This window comes from Elephantulus edwardii, unplaced genomic scaffold (assembly GCF_000299155.1).
Source record: "Elephantulus edwardii isolate Elephantulus edwardi_28Jun2011 unplaced genomic scaffold, EleEdw1.0 scaffold00027, whole genome shotgun sequence".
NCBI classification, from domain to species: Eukaryota; Metazoa; Chordata; class Mammalia; order Macroscelidea; family Macroscelididae; genus Elephantulus; species Elephantulus edwardii.
Window position 1 is genome coordinate 16,983,297 of NW_006399777.1, and position 14,544 is coordinate 16,997,840.

The 14,544-nt window shown below is 47.7% G+C and overlaps 1 pseudogene; it reads right to left on the reverse strand.

Annotated features, from left to right (window-relative positions):
- Positions 1-5,401: 5,401 nt before the first annotated feature.
- On the reverse strand, positions 5,402-6,442 carry LOC102849834 (annotated as a pseudogene).
- Positions 6,443-14,544: the final 8,102 nt, after the last annotated feature.

Here is a 14,544-nt window from a genome sequence, read left to right on the forward strand (position 1 = left end):
GCCGTCACCCTCATGACATCATAGAAGACATCAACAGTGGTGCTGTGGAATGCCCAGCTAGCTAAGGAACTACAGATGAAAATATTTCAATAAAGGATTATTTGTTAACCCAAAAAAAAAAAAAAAAAAAAAACAATGTGAAAGAATGTGTGGAACACAATATATAGGAATGGAACACAATGTATACAAATTTTGTATGCAAACTAACATAAAACTTTTTTAAAAACTGTATTTGAAAAGGAAAAAGATACATAATCACATCATTGGTGTTGTTGTTGTTGTTATGTGACTATCAAGTCACCTGCAACTCATTGCGACCCTGTATTCAACAGCTCTGAACCCTGCTCTATCCTGAACCAACCTTATTGTCTCTGACACATCTACCACATTACTCCAGTCACTGAGTCAATCCATCTCAGCCAGGATCTTCCCCTCCTGTACTGTCCCATCCACCCTCCCAAGCATGACGTCCTTCTCCAAGGGCTGGTCCCTCCTTACAACATGCCCAAAGTATGTCGGACGGAGCTTCAGAAACCTTGCTTCCCATCACACCGTTAAAGCATAGTAAATGGGTTTTACAGAAGTCCTTTTCCAATTTCCCCCTGTTCTTGTGCACCAGAAAAAGGTCTCTTCCTTTTGCTCAGTGACCATGAACATGAACAATGTTGTTAGTCTAATAATCCCTTTTCCACAATAGTCTACCCTCTGGGCATCTCATGATTGGCTTAACCATCAGTGAACACACAGGTGATTTCAACATCTTCAGATTTTCCATCCTCTCCCACGCCCACTCTTGCACATCAGGTTCTCCTGGGGTGAGTCCAAGCTCCCACCTGCCCGTAGTCTGGAAGGTTGGTGGGTCACCAGGCCCTAGTGGTGCTGACCACAGTGCAGCCAGGCCTTCCAGAATATCTCAGAAGGTGACATCTACTCAGCAATTACGTACGTTAGTGGTCTCTTCTCCCTCACTCAGCCCTCATGATTTATCTCCGCCGCGGCTCGTCACACACTCTGAGCACAAAATCCGAAGTGACCTGGATTGTTTGTTATTAGGTGCTATTGAGTCAAGTAGGACTCACAGCAATCCTACGGACAACAGATCTGAACCCTGTCCTGTCCTGTGCCACTCTCACATCCCGGATACATTTGAGCCCATTGCAACTGTGTCAGTCCATCTCATTGAGGGTCTTTTCTCTCGCTCTCTGATCCTCCATCTTTCTGAACATGATTCCCCTCTTCAAGGAATAGCCTCTCTCAGAGACATGCCCAAAGTAGGAGAGATGAAGCTTCACCATCTTTGCCTATCATCCCAATAAGGACTGTCGTTGTTATATGTCGTTGAGTCACCTGAGACTCAGAGTCACCTTATGTGCAACAGCTCTGAACCTTGCTCTTTCGTGAGCTAACCTTATTGTCTCTGATACATCTACCCCCATTACCACAGTCACTGAATCAATGAATCTCATCCAGGGTCTTCCCCTCCTGCACTGTCCTTCCGCCCTCCCAAGCATCATGTCCCTCTCCAGGGACTGGTCCCTTCTTTGCAACATGTCCAAAGTATGTCAGACAAAGCTTCAGAATCCTTGCCTCCAAGGAGCAGCCTGTTTTGACCAATGTGGACTAGGAGGGCCAGATGTTAGGTCCTTCGAGTTCTTGCTGCTAAGAAAGGTGGCCCCAGCTGCCCAGTCAGCTCAGGAACCAAAGGCCACTCAAATAATCTCGGGTCAGGAGGGCGCTCAGCAATGGGAAGAGAGCTGGCTATGTCAGAAGTGTCCCAGCACTGCTTGGTCTCTTAGACTCCTTGAAAAGTCAGGTTGGTTTATTGTGTGGTTTAAGTCTTTAGCATCTTTGTTGAGTTTCTTTATGGAAGTGCTATCTTTTCTTGAGAGTGGTGTATTGAAGTCTCCAACTACTATAGCAGTGTTGTCTATTTCCTTTTCAGTTTTGTTAAAAGCATGGCCACCTCCCCACAGTTCTCCCCAGCAAATGGACCCCAAAAAGAGAAGCCTTCCAGGCAGGCAAGCAGGGCCCCAACGCCAGAGGTGGACAGCCAGAGAGCAAGCACATTTTCAGAATGCTTCTCTGCTTTATCTGTTTGCAAAACAGATATTTGGAGAGGCCGGGCTGGGTGATTGCTTCATGGCTGCAGGTCCTGTGGGAAATGGCTGACATTCTTGGCATAGTTCGAGGCCTGTGAAGCAATCAGCTTGACTGCTCTGGGACCGAGGAGGATTAGCCACAACTTCGGCATCTTCTTCGCTCCTTGGACCGGTTCCCTTATGGGACACGCTGGATGTTGTTCCCCAAAAGCAGGGTGGTGGGCAGTCCTCCGGGGGGAGGGGGAGTTATTTTGGAAAGTCATCGAAGTGCTTATGCAAGACCAGGCCGGAGTGCACTGTTAAAGGTCACTATATCCAGCCCCTGCCCAGCGAAGCACGCCCAATGTGCACCGGGGTAAGGGGATGCTCACAAGCCGTCAGTGAACATGGCTTTCTCTGGGCGGTAAGCTTGCTGTTTCTTCTGATTAACTGTTTGCATTCCCCCTTTATCATCATCATCATCCTTATTAATAATAATAAAGTATCTCATTAACACAAAGTTAATAAAGTTATTTTAAAATAAACAACAAACGTCAAAGTCCTAAGAACCAGCATGTTTCATTTTGTGCCTTGAGAGGAAGCCCTAGAGTGTAGCATCCTTTCTTTTCAGAAAAATCACACCAAGCCTTCATGCCCTTTCCTGAGGTTGATCAGCCCTCCTGTGATGCCAGGGAGGAAAGAGGGCACAGGCCTCTTTGCAGCTAAGGTGAAACCCATAACTTGCGCTGGGTTTTTGCCCTTGGCTGGGGACCAATCATTGCATTACGCTCATTCATTGTCCAGCTCTCAGATGCACAGCAAGGGATTCAAAAGACCTGCTTGAATCAGGTGCACCTTGGTCTTTAAATTGACATCCTCGCTCCTCAGTAATTTGATTAAGACCCTGACAGCAGACTTGCCTGATGTAATACCTCTCCTGGTGTCTTGACTGCTGGATCCAGATAAGAGGAAAGAATTGAAAATGTCAATATTTATCTTTCATGGCTTATTGGTCCAGTGGTGAGGGTTTTTGCATGATGGGAGATTTAACGCCTTTGAGCTGCGGTGTTGAAGAAGAATACTGAATATCCCATGGACTGCTAAAACAACTAACACGTATGTCTGGGAGAAAGTGTAGCTAGAGCCCTCTTTGGAAGCAAGGATAGCAAAGCTCTGTCTCGTGGACTTTGGGCATGTTGCTAGAAGGGGCTATTCCTTGGAGAAGAACCTCATGCTTGAGAAGGTGGAGGGCTAGAGAAAGAGAGGAAGACCCTCAATGAGAAGGCTTGACACAGTGACCGCAGCAATGGGCATGAGTGGTCAGAGATGACGAGAAAGGCACATGACAGGACAAGGTTCAGATCTGTTATTCATAGGGTCGCGATGAGTCCTACTCAGCTCAACAGCATCTAACAACAACAACAACAACAAAGGGTGACCAACAGACATAGCTACAGAATTTCCTCGGAAAACTATATTCCTGAGGCCACTCTGTCTCTGCAGCTATGCTGATTTTTATTTAGATCTCACTGATGAAAGTGCCTGTCTGCTGTCACTTCTGTGTTCACTCTGACTGGTCAGTGTGCATCGCTGTGTCCTCAACAAGCACATCCTGAAAAGACATGGTCCTGGGAAACTGGGCCCTGGGGTGGTGGCTGCAACCGAGAGTCAGTGGCCTTGGCCATGGTTTCCTTCAGGCCTTCTGGAGAGGCACCAAAGACAGGCACTGACAGCAGGGGGGAAATGAGGCAGCCAGGGGTGTGGCTGACTCCTCTGTGACTGCCTGGCTGAGAACGTGGCAGAGAAACCTTCCCGGGGAAGTAGATGCCAGGTGTGTAAGCGGGATCTCAGCGAGGCCCCAGACACGCTCACAGTCCAGGTGTAAGAGAAGGGAATGAGAGAGAGGCACGCTTCACAAGCATCAGAGCCTGGCAGGTGCCGCGGAGGGCTGAGTCCCTGGGAGCTTTCATCTGCTGGCCTCCTCGTACCACACAGGTTCTCGGTCCTGCCTGAGCATCAGCCATACCTGCCTGCAGAGCTGTCCCAAATCCCAGGGCCCTGGTTGCTCCCCAGACCAATTAAAGCAAACTCCTTGGAGGTGGGATGCAGGCATCTGTAGTTGGTAAAGCTTCTCCCAGGTAATTAAAGGATGCAGGCAGGTAGGGATGAGCCTGAGGCTTTGAAGAGCTATCTGATGTATCCCAGCCTCATCAGACAACTTAAATAGGGCTCTTCCTGAGTGATTCACCAAGCTTTCGGGTCCACATAGGTGACTCCTACCTCTGCGGGCTCTCAGAACCACCACTCTTCAGAAGCAGCTGCCCAGCAGCCAGCAGGAGGGGGGCAGCTTCCTCTGAGGCAGCCGCTGCCGAGGACCTGAGTCACTCTCTACAACCTGCAGCTGTATTGCTCCGCTCACAAAAGAGGCAGCCTGCTCCCGTGGGCTGGGCCCCCTGCTATTGATTCTGCTTTCTCTGAACCCATGAATTTCTTGACACCCCTTCTTGTCTGTGTGAGATGCGCTGTGTTTTCTGGGAACCCTGGCGATGTTAAAGCACTTGGTTACTAAAGACAATGAAGGTGTCAGAAACCCCAAGAGATAGTTTTACACAGTCCCAGAGGATTGTCGTTGTTATTGCTTTTATGTATTGTTGTTGAGTTGGAGTTGACTCATAGCTGACCCTCCGGTGGATTTGAACCTTGTGCCTTTGGGTTGGCAGCTCAGCTCCTCACCGCTAGGCTCCCTATAGCATTGCTATGAGTCACTTGAAGACAGTGGGTTTGGTCTTAGTTTTAAGTGTGTCCTGGATGACTTCCATTTACTTCATTCCTCTCAGCATTTCGAGCAATCTTGGTCAGAGAGTGAGAATGTCGGCTACAAATTCATTCTTCCTGCTCCTCAGTGATTTTGGCCATGGAACGACATGTGGTGGGGATGGGAGTGGGGAGCAGAAGATGGGAACAGCGGCAGGAAGAAAGATCACGCCCCACAGGCTGTTTCCAGGAAATGTGGACATAACCTGTACAATGCAACCCTCATGTGGTCTCATACCACCAGCCTCAGAGACATGGGTGGTCTCCAGGGTGGTGGGTGAAATATTGTGACAGGCTTGTTGTTTGGTGTCAAGTCAACCATGACTCATAGTGATGCTCTAAACAGATCCGAAGCCTGTGCCACCTTCATCATCTCTGACACACTTGAGCTCATTTTAGTTATTTTGTAAATTTTTTTAAGTTAAGCTGGTTTATTTGTCCCACATCCGACCCCCTGTGTGGCTCGCACATGCAGGCCCAGTTCCAGCAGGAGGCTGTGCACTGGGCGGTCAGGACTTCATGCCTTCCAGCCGGTCCTCCATGAATTTCCTGTTGAGTGTCATGAACCTGGTCATGAAGGCCTCCAGGTGGTAGACGGCCTTGCTGCCCAGCTGCAGCCTGGGCCACCTTGGCCTGGAGCTGTCTGTCCTTCACAGTTGTGCAGAAGCTCTGAGAGCAGACCTTCATTATTATCACGGGAGGCCTCAGTGGGTTAGCAGTTCAGAGAGCCGTCCTCAGGCCTCCAGCAGTCTCGGGGGGCTCTGCTGGCTGACCATGGGTGGGCTGCCTCCCCATCCCGCTCAGGGATCCTGGTACTGCTGCACCGGCAGGCCTCGCACACGAGGCGGGCCCTCCGCAGGCTCCTGCCGGACTTCTCGGCCAGCCGCTGGGCCAGCGGGACGGGCAGGGCCAGGCCATCCTTCTTGCACACGGCCGACGACACCTGGCAAATGGCCTCCATGCCGGGTGCGGGCACGCGGACAGCCAGGCAGTGACTGATCGTGAACAGACACGATGACCTTGGAGGTGGAGTTACAGCAAAGGCTGAGCCGGCAGGTGGACATGACCTTCCCCAAGGTCCGGGGCAGCGCGCACTGTGCGCCCTGGGTGAGCTTGTCCACCTCAGTCAGCAGCACCGCTTTGAAATCCCAGCTGCGAGCTGGTCTCCAGCATCTCCTGGGTCACCACACGGTCGCTGTTCCCAGCATAACTGGGACCAACTTCCTGGTGGTAATTACGTTCAATGGTGCTGATTTCGAGTTTCTTTTTCTAGGGTGTCAGTGATGCTCAATTCTCAACTTTTCCATGCCAGCGCCACAGAGCTCACGCAGAAGACGACATGTGATCTGGTCTTTTTTTCCCCCAGCACCTGACTGTCCCATAAACTAAAGGTGAGGGAAGTCACCCCATTGTACCAGGTGCTGCAGCTGCGTCTCCTGCTCGCGCTGGAAGTCCAGACATGACCGTGAGCACGGCTGGTACTGGTCCACCCACAGGTGCACGCTGCAGCTGCCCGCAATGGAAAGGCCCCTGTGAGCCCTTGAGTCCATTTTTGCAGTCACTATATAAATCCATCTCATTGAGGGTCTTCCTCTCTTTCTCTGACCCTCCACCCTTCCAAGCATGCTATCCCTTTCCACAGAATATCTTCTCCTAACAACATGCCCAAAGAGTGAGAGAGAGCTCTTCACCACCTGTGCTTCCAGGGAGCATTCCAACTGCACTTTCCCCCAGACATATCTGTTTGTTCTTTGGAAAGTCCATGGGTATATCCAGCACTCTTCTCCAACAAAGGTCCTCAGCATAGGACCAACAGTCAACACCATGATAGATGGAGAAAAGATTGAAGCTGTCGATTATTTCCTCTTGCTCGGATCAACAATCAACAACACCCTTGGTACCGGCAGTCAGGAGATCAGGAGACGTGTTGCATTGGGAACTGCCAAGAAACTGTCCAAAGTACTGAAGAGCAATGATGTCAGTTTGAGGACTAAGGTGTGCCTGATTCAGGCTATGGTCTTCTCAATTACCTGATATATGTCAGAGAGCAAGACAATTAATAAGGATGACAGAAGAAGAACCGAAGTCTTTGAACCATGGTGTCGGAGAAGAGTACAAAGGTGGAGCTGGCTAAAAAGGAGTGGAATAGGAGGATCAGGGTCAGTGTCTGAGGACCAAGGGTCACAGGCAAAGCAGGAGGGACCCAAGATTATGCCAGGCAAAGCTCAGGACCGCGAGAGGTGTGATCAGATCACTCACGCAACAGGCAAGGGAAGGACCAGTCAGGACACAGGGACAGCTCCCAGGAGAGGTAGTCAGGCACGAGAGAGGGCTGCAGATGAGAAGCAGCAAGAATGGGTGCCCCTGATGAAGACATTTCTGAGCCGCATACTCTGCACGGTGTGTTCTCAGGCCTGGGGCCAGTTAAGAAGCTGCTCCCAGACACGTTCCTCAAGAGAATCTTCCAGAAGCCTGTGCCCCCACCTTAAGGCTGGTCTCTCCATATCACCCATCCAGCCTGAGTTGAGATCTGAATCCTGTACCCTCAGATGCCTTTGCACATAGGCCAGAGTTTTTACTTTAGAACCAAAGTCTTAAAGAAGATTAATCAGAACTGGCTTTGACAAGCACTGTGGCATTTGGACAAGAACAAACTGGGAGGAGGGTAGAGAGAATAGTGCAACAATGAATGAGTGGAAGCCCAAAATCTCTGTAAATGTTTATGAAAATTAATAAAATATAATTATAGAAAAAAAAAGAACCAAAGTCTTAATCATCACCACAATCAGAAGAGAAAAAAATAAAAAGGAGTAGGTTTAGACTTCAAACAAAAAGAAATATATTTCAGTGAGTTTTTTCCTTAAACAAAAGGACACTTTTTTTTTTAACATTTCCACTAAAAGATTTCCAAAAGGGTTCAGAGTCTGGCCTTGTGTTTTCTGTGCTGAGATGGATTTGTTGTTGTTGTTGAGAACCATCGAGTCAGAACCAACCCATAGCTGACCCTCCAGTGGGTTTTCAGAAGCAGTTAATCGCATAGGAAGAGATTGCCCATCCTTCTCCTGTAGATCAGTGGGCAGATTTGAACCACATGCATTTGGGATTGCAGCATAGATTCTTACCACTAGGCCACCAGAGCTCCCTGAGAGGGATTTAGGAATGCAAAACTAGTTTCTAGGAAAATGGTTTGCTTCCAGAAACTCTATGTATGAACAGTGCTCAGGCCTCTCCTTCATAGGGTCGCTATGCGTCGTCTACGACTCGACGGCACCAAACAATAGGGAAAGGGTGGTAATATCCTTAACAGAGAGCAGAGAGAACAGGCAGGATAGGAAACATCAAACTCTCAAGGCAGACCTGTTGACGTTTGTCAGTCATACAGGTACTTGAAACAGACTGCCATTTAGAGGGGTTCTGGATGGGGTAGAAAGAGTGCTGGTGGTATACTCTACAGTGTATTGCCTTGCTACCCAAAAGACTTCAAGGCTTCAGCACTTCGAATCCATCAGCAACACTGTGGGAGAAAGATGAGCCTCCCTTTGTTCCGATTTACCGCCTCAGAAACCCAGTGGTTTTCTTTGCTGGCAGTGACTGAGTCTGTGTGGGGCAGAGTCTTTCCCCACCACCCTGGTGGCGAAGGGCCCAGGAAGCAGACAGGACCCCCCGCAGAAGCCAACCTCTGTGGACTGTCAACGTACCACAGCTGGGCAGTCCCTTCTCAGAAGGAGCTAGAGCATCAGATTGTCACGCATCTGCCTTTGGCCATCCTTTACCTCACTCCCAGCCCACTACGGGGAGCTCTAATGGCCTAGTGGTAAAAAGCTGCATGTCCACTTGCCGTACAGAGGTAATTTGTGGTTGCTGTGAACCTGAACACTGTGACACTCTTGCGTCAAATGTGATAACGGTTATCCATGGTGAGCAGTGTTGGGTGGAGCTCCCCGATTCAAACAAGCTTGGAAGCAGAAGTGGCATCCACATCTGTAACAGCTTGGCTCCAGAAACTATGAACCTGGAGAAAGGATGAAAGTCACACAAGTGTCGAGGACTTTCGTTCATAGGGTTGCTATGAGTCGCCTATGACTTGATGGCACTTAACAACAACAACCATCTGCAAGGCACATGGTTCAAATCCACCAGCAGCTCCTTAGGAGGAAGGGGGACAGCCTCCTCTTGGGTGATTTACAGCCTCTGAAAACTGGGTCATCTATGGGTTTGTTCCAACTCAATGGCGCACAATAACAAAACAAGACCCCAGCCTAAGTGGGCTACACCCTATGTCTGACCCTGTGCCTTATCTCCTTGGGGCGGGGAGCTGTTCACTCTTTCCCTCAGCTTCTCCCCAGTACTTCACCAGGCAGATTCTCTGACCTGTCTCTTTGTTAGCTTCTTACCAGAGGGATTTTTATCTTTGCCTGTAGTCTCCTCAGAATAAAGTGTTCTCCCTCCCCCTCTCCCTCCCCTTCCCTCCTCTCCCCTCCCCCTCCCTCTCCTTCTCTTCTCTCTCCCCACCCCCCACTTCTATTTGCTGTCTAGTCAGAATCAACTTATCACTAACCCTTCATTGAGTTTCCAAGATTGCAAAATCACACAGAAGAAGATTGACCATCTTTTCCCCTCAGAGCCACTGGCGGATTCGAACCGCCAGAGTCCTTCACGTGAGTAAGTAGTTAGTTACAGACCCTGCCCTGAGTTCCCTCACAATAAACCAACTGACATCAAGCTGACTCCAGTTCACCATGACCAATTTGTGTCTGAGTAGAACGGGTGTTCTGCAGCTTGCAACTGAAGCTGACATTTCTGAGCAGGTCATCAGGCTTTGCCGACCAGGCTTCTCTGGTGGACTTGAACCATCAATCTGTCAGCACATAGCTGAGTGTGTTAATCGGCTGTGTGATGCAAGGACTCCACCTCCCATCTCTTTGCCTCAGGCCCTTCAACAAACAACATCAAAAGATCTGGGAACAGAGGGGTAAAACCTGAGTTATCAAGGCAAATCTTTCTAAAACACTCTCTAAATATTTCTGAAACATGAAGAATAAAAAAAACCCCAAAACAACCCTCCTCTCACACATTCTGGAGACATAACCAGGAAGAAAAAGAAATGAAAGACATGAATAGACAATTTATAAAAGGACATACAAATGACCTTTATGTGAACACGTGCTCAGCCTGCCTTCTACTAAAAGGAATTCAAGTTAAAGCGATGCCAAGATACCAACTTTTGCCTATCAGATTGGCAAAGACCAAAAAGTTTAATTGAAGACAGTGTTGGCAAGGGTGTGAGGAAGCTTGTCTACTCTGGGTGGGAATGTGAATTGGGTTACAGAGCAGAGAACAATCTGGCAGTATCTCTTGGAGTTACACATTCCCACGGCTTTCAAAAGCCAGTGGAATGTGACAGTTAAGAGCGCCAAGCGGGGCACACCTTGGTGTGAATGCCAGCAGCGCTAGTCATTTCATTTCTCCGTGCCTCGGTTTTCTCATCTGTAAAATGGGATGATAGTCCCACTTATCTCTTGAGATTCAGAACAGGATTAAAACACATTAATTATTGTGAAGTATTTCACCACAGCGCCAGCTCTTAGGAAATGCCGTGTAAACATTAACCATCATTATTAATAATTGGCCCGGCGATTTCCCTGCTAGGAATTTATCCTGCAGGTATGCTTGCGCACGGTGGGAGTGCTGTGTCAGTAACTGCGGCATAAACACAACTGAGGAGAAGACTGGAAACCACCCCAATGGCCAGCAACAGGCGAAATTAATTATGGTCTAGTTATGGAAAAGCCTCAGGCCTTTTGTTCATAGGGTCGCTGGGTTGGGCTCCACTTGACGGCAACCAACAACAACATATGCATATTATGGAGAACCATGTGCATGAAGACCAAGCCAACAAAAAATAAAGGAACTCTTAGCACTGATATAGGGTGTAGGGAAGGTGTTAAAAGTCAAGTCCATATGTCCTTGATGGACAAACCTGAAATTCAGAAACCTCTAGAAATTTAAACAAGAATGAAAAAAATAAATTTTGCACAAGTACACCCATCAGGAACGCTTGAGCTGAACCGACCTGATGCTAATCATGGCTTCACGTATTCCATTTAGTTCAGAAATATGAGCGTGTTTTGTCATAGGACCATGCCCAGAAGGAAACCTGAAACATGCTCACCAGCTTCCTAAAAACCTGTCAATTCCAAATTCCAAAACACTCCAGGGTTTAAAAGAAAGTATTGTGGACCCAGCACCTATTCACAGCACCCTCCTACTTTTCTCTTGAAGGATAGACAAGAAACGAACATAGGTTTTAAAGAAAGACTGTTTGGAGGATGGGAGAGGAACTTTTCATCGTGTTTCAATCCAAGGGTTTGAAGAATCTTGGGCTTTTTTGGAGAAGGATCCCTGGTGACATAGCGGTGGTGGTTTTCAGACGAGTAACTGAGAATCTGAGGAAGACCTTGGATAAGATGGATTGACACTGTAACTGGAGCAATGGTGTGTTGGAGTCAGTGAGACCGGCTCAGCACAGGGCAGGCTTCAGAGCTCCTGTGCACACGGTTGCTATGAGTCGCAGGTGACTCGATGGTATATAACAATAACGACTGAAAGATGAAACCCCGGTGAGCTCTGGTGGTCTAGTGGCAAGAAAGTGTACTGCAATACCAGAGGTGGGCAGTTCAAATCTACCAGATGCTCTGCTGGAGAAGGAGGAACAATCTCCTCCTGTACCAGTCAGATCTAATTTGACAGTACACACACACACACACACACACACACACACACACACACACACACACACAAAAGGAAAGGAAAAGGAAAAGGAAAGAAAAGAAAAAAGAAGAAAGATGAAACCCCATGGAAGGTCACCATGAACCAATATTGACTCCAGGGCAGTAACACGTTCTTCAGTATGAACGGATATTTGAGGTCCCTGAGTGGCACAAATGGTTAGCATGCAACTCTTGAATTGAGTTGCTCTTGGGGAGCTCTGGTGGCTTAGTGGTAAGGGGGTTCACTAACAACCCAGAGGCTTGTGGTTTAAATTAGCCAGCTGCTTCTCAGGAGAAAAAGTTTGGTCATCAGGTTCCATGAAGGTCATTACTGAAGGTGTCTTTGGAGTAACCCACGGGCTTGTCATTACTCAGGCTCGATTAGATGGCAGACGGAGTTTTAGTTTGTGGATACTTTACCCCAAAGAGAAGCAAATTCCACTTAAGACCTCCTTCCTCAGGCTGGCTGGGAACTGGGGGCTGGGAACCAGGGCTGGAGGGTGCGGGCAGCCTCATCTCTGACTCACCGTGTGGCCCTGGGCACCGTTGGGAGGACTCCGTTCTAGAGAAGTGGAGTTAATGAGAGTGATTCAGTAGGGATTACTCAATGGGCTGATTGGCAGAATGAAGTCCCTGCAGCCATCATCTGCACCCTCTTCTTGGGAAGAAGCAGGTCAACTCCCGCTGGATCTTTCTAGTAAAGACAAGGCATCAAAGCTGACAATGGCAGGATCAGCAGAGATGAGGGTCACCGAGGAGGGCAGGGTGTACAGAATGCCAGCCCCACTGAATATGTACAGAAAGATCTCAGTAACCCTGATATCAACAGAGAAAATTCAAGAAGAATTTTGGACTTACTATGCAAAGCCAGGAGAACAAACAGGTCTGTCGTGGAAAGAGTGAAACCAGGCTGCTCCTTGGAGGCAAGGATTTGGAAACTCCATCTCACATATTTTGACCATGGTGTTAGAAGGGACCAGCCTTTGGAGAAGGACATCATGCCTGGAAGGGTGGAGGGTCAGCACAGGAGAGGAAGACCCTGGATGAGAAAAATTGACACATGACTGTGGCAAAGGGGTCAGGTGTGTCAAAGATGGTGAGGTTGGCTCAGGATAGGACAGAGCTCAAAGCTACTCTTCATAAGGTCACTGTGAGTTGTATTTGACTCAATGGCACATAGCAACAAAACAACAGCCACCCTCAGTTGTATATAAGGAGACAGTGAAATCATTCCAGAGAACAGATTTACCAGGATATGGAACATAGAATGCCCAGGACTAGTGTTGAGTGAGAAAAGCGTACTGTAATATATATATACATACATATACATATATAAAATATATAATATATGTAATATATATTATGTATTATGCATTATATATTATATTACATATTCTATATTCTATATTTATTATATATATAGACACACATACATATATGCACATACATATATAAATATACATACATATAGATATATTCATATAGATGCTCAACTCTGGTAGCATAGTCTCTAGGGTGTAGTTCTGCTAACTCAAAGACCACACTCCTCCAGTGGTTTGATTCCACTATGGAGAAATGACTGAAGCTGTCAATGACTCCATCTTCCTCAAGTCAACAATCAACACCTTTGGTATCAGCAGTCAAGAAACCAGGAGATGACAGTGCTACATAATCAAAATTTTCCCTACCATGTTTCTTCTTGCCCTTAATAACTGTTAATAAACTTTGGTCTCTATAAAAAAAAAAGAAATCAGGAGATGTATTATTGTTGTTATGTGCCATTGAGTTGCCTGCTACTCAGCGACCCTATGTACAGCAGCCCTAAAGCCTGCTCTATCCTGTGCCAACCTGATTGTCTGACACGCCTACCCCCATTACCCCAGTCACTGAATCAATCCATCTCATAGAGAGTCTTCCTCTCCTGCGCTGTCCCTTCACCCTCCCAAGCATGACGTCCCTCTCCAAGGACGGGCCCCTCCTTGCAACATGTCCAAATTATGTCAGACGGAGCTTCAGAATCGTTGCCTCAAAGGAGCAGCCTGGTTGAACCTCCAGAATGAACCTGTTCGTTCTCTTAGCAGTCCATGGGATATTCAATACTCTTTCTTGAGTATTGAAGAGATGTCTTGCACTGGGCAAATTTACTGTCAAGGATCTCTCCAAAATACTGAAGAGCAATAATGTCAGTTTGGAGACTAAGATAAGCCAGGCCATGGTCTTCTCTATCCTTGCTGTGCATCAATAAGGAGACAGAAGAAGAACTGATGCCTCTGAGGTGTGGTTCTGGAGAATAATGTTGAACATTCCACGCACGGCCAAGAGAACAAACAGGTATGTCTTGGAAACAGTGTAGCCAGAGTGCTCTTTGGAGGCAAAGATGACAAAGCTTCATCTCACATACTTTGGGCATGTTGTTAGGAAAGGCTATTCCTTGGAGAGGGACGTCATGCTTGGAAAGATGGAGGGCCAGTGAAGGATAGGAAGACCTCCAACAAGATGGACTGACACAGTGACTTCAGCAATGGGCTCTAGTGTCAGAGATGGGGAGGACGCACAGGACAGGGCAGGTTTCAGGTCGGCTGTTCATAGGGTCACTATGAGTCATGCTCAATTTGATGGCACCTAAATAGCTTGCTGACCTAAAAAGTCTGCTGTTAGGGACCTCTCCAAAGTACCGAAGAGCAATGGTGTCTCTCTGGAGACTAAGGTGCACCTGATACAGGCCGTGGTCTTCACAATCACTTGTTATGCATCAGACAGTTGGACAATGACCAAAGAGGATAGAAGGGGAATTGATGCCTTTGAGCTGTGGTGCTGGAGAAGAGTATTGAGAATACCATGGACTGCTAGGAAAACAAACAGATTCGTCCTGGAAAGGGTTA